We start from the raw sequence: 2,787 nt of genomic DNA, 5'->3' as shown, positions 1-2,787 counted from the left end.
GAAGAGGCAAGACGTAAGAAATGGAAACAGATAGTTGAAGAGTAAGACGGTTGTGATTGGAAACGAGTGCAGTGTAGTAAGCTAATATCAGGCAAGTGTTCTGAACTTTCTCGAGATATTGTAGTACTTGATAATCCTGTGATATTGCAAGTGCTTTGAAGCACATAAACCTAAATCCTGATTTCAGTTATTATTCTTGAGCCATGAATCATATTCTTTCTAATCCATTGATTATTCTATATCCAAACAAGAACCACAAATCTACGATACTACTCCACAAATACATACAAACTAAATACCAAACACTGAAATGAACTATTATATACTCAACCCATGGTATCTTATACTTGGAAAGACCAAATCATTGAAACATTGAAACGTTGATTCCTTTGTTATCCAATTCTTTCATTACCCAACATCCAAGCTTTTAAATTGCCCTATTGATCCTTACAAGGATTGAAACCCTTTCATTGTTAAACATTTATTGTTGTTAATGATTTCAGTTATTGTTTATTATTGCATATTCTGTTATTATTGGTAGAATTGGATTGTTTTTATAAAATTGTGGACCAGATTTGTGGTCAGACCATATAATGGTCAAGTTAGGCCAATGTGAGCCTTGGATCCAGTAGTTAGAGCAATGCTGTGTGCCTTGCTCGGGGTTAGTGCGTGACTGATCAGCAGCCTAACCTTGGTTTTTAAATTAAAAGTATAATATCCAATTCTAAATCATAATCCATTATTCACTTGATATCATAACCATATTCATCTGATGATCATTATTCTCAGTTTTGTCATTGTGACTTGCTGAGCTAGTTAGCTCATTTGTGCGATGTTGTTTATATTCTTTCCAGTTAAAAAGGAACCAATTGGTAAAGAGGATCCCCAGTCCAGCGCGAGAGCTAGGGGTTCAGGTTGAGAAAGCGGAGCTAGTAGGCTTCTTTTGGAATAATTTAAGTTTGTAAAAGTTTGTAATAATGTTTAATACTCAGTTTGAGTTTGAAATAGTTGGGATTTGAACGGTTTGTAATATATTAGTGTGTTTGGCTTGTGTGCATACTTTAACCTGTTGCGGTCCGTGGTGGTTGGTAAGTAGGGTCACTGCATATATTATTATTATCTTTATTATTGTTATAAGCAGGTTATAATTATGGTGTGTGTGTGGACCCCAAACTTCTGACCCGGGTTTGGAGGGCTCCACAGAAAACCAGGAGGGTTATACTGCTTTGCTGTGTATGGCTGATAAAATTGTTGCACCGCATTCTGATTATTACTCCAGCGGAAGTTAGGATGATTGCGGTTATTTGGATGATAAGTGGCTGGAGCTTGTTGCTGTGATCTCTAAAAGTTGCTTACAAATTGAGCTGATTCGCTAGAAATAGCATACTGCTCAATTTCAAAGCTCACAAACACTAGTGATTTGATTAACTCCATAATTCACCAAAGAGTCCACTTTCATCGTTAAAGCTTGAAGTTGAGCAGCTATAACAGTTGCTGTATCCACCTCCAGAATTCCTGCTACTCTTCCTTGTAACATTCTTTGCATAGGATTCTGGTATTCATTATCTGCCATGAGCTCAATCAACTCATAAGCTTCATTCTAGCTTTTAGCCCATAAGGCTCCACCAGATGCTGCATCGAGCATATGTCTAGATTGGGCGCCTAAACTATTGTAGAAACAATTTATAATCATCCAATTAGGCATGCCATAGTATGGGCACTTCCTTAGCATCTCTTTATATCGATCCCAAGCCTCACACAGAGATTCTCAAGTTTGCTGTACAAACTAAGTAAGAGCATTCCTGATTGCAGCAGTCTTCGCCATAGGAAAGAATTTAGTGAGAAACTTTTGAGCAAGATCTTCCCATGTGGTGATAGACCCTGGTGGTAGAAAATGTAACCAGCACTTTGTTTTGTCCCTCAGAGAGAATGGGAAGAGTCGCAGTTTGATAGCATCTTCAGTCACCCCATTGAACTTGAAAGTGTCGCAGATCTCGATGAAATCCCTGATGTGCCTGTTGGGATCTTCTGTAGGAGAACCCCCAAACTGAACTGAGTTCTGTATCATCTGAATCATGCTCGACTTGATCTCAAAAGTGTTATCCGAGATGGCTGGTCTAATGATGCTTGACTCAATATCATTAATCTTAGGCTGAGAATAGTCCATCAGAGCCTTAGGATTTTCTTATTGATCTCCCTTCACTACTAAAGCTGATTCCTCAACTTTCTCTTCTTCTTTTACTTTCTCTTCGTCCTAAAAAACTTCCCTTCGAATCATTACAGCTTCTTCCACGGCTTGATCCAGAGTTCTCTTAAGAGCCCGCGAACACGTATACATACACGCTCGCTAGAGTACCTGAAACACGACAAGGAAAAGAGTAAGTAAGTAACAATGTTCGAGCCAATGAACTTTAACGATCACTGATGAAAAACACATAAACTAAAAGTTAACACCGTATCCTCGGCAGCGGCGCCAAAAACTTGTTAGTCGCTAAACACGCGCTAAAATTCTGCAAGTATACGCGTTCACATGTAGTATAAGATGTAAATCAGATTCGTTCCCACAAAGACTGGTTTAGGTTAACTTTGTGATTTATGCACTTATGCAACAATGATATGACTATTATTCAATGCTAAGACGAATAATAATTTGGTTTTTGATTATACTACGATTAACTAATGAGAATTATGCTAGAGAACATTAACTAAAGAGAGTAAAGAGAATTGTATATTATATGAGACAAACATGGGATTCTAACTTCATTAAATACTTCATTCAATAGCCTT

At 37.7% G+C, this 2,787-nt stretch overlaps 1 non-coding gene across 1 annotated transcript; it reads left to right on the top strand.

Moving 5' to 3' along the window:
- The first annotated feature begins 1,703 nt into the window (after window positions 1–1,703).
- LOC141701362 (small nucleolar RNA R71) lies at window positions 1,704–1,810 on the top strand. The gene has a single exon (XR_012566756.1). It is a non-coding gene; the product is annotated as a small nucleolar RNA R71 (small nucleolar RNA).
- Window positions 1,811–2,787: the final 977 nt, after the last annotated feature.

The sequence above is a fragment of the Apium graveolens genome, unplaced genomic scaffold (assembly GCF_009905375.1).
Source record: "Apium graveolens cultivar Ventura unplaced genomic scaffold, ASM990537v1 ctg3782, whole genome shotgun sequence".
Classification (NCBI taxonomy): domain Eukaryota; kingdom Viridiplantae; phylum Streptophyta; class Magnoliopsida; order Apiales; family Apiaceae; genus Apium; species Apium graveolens.
This window is presented reverse-complemented; position numbering and strand designations above follow the sequence as displayed.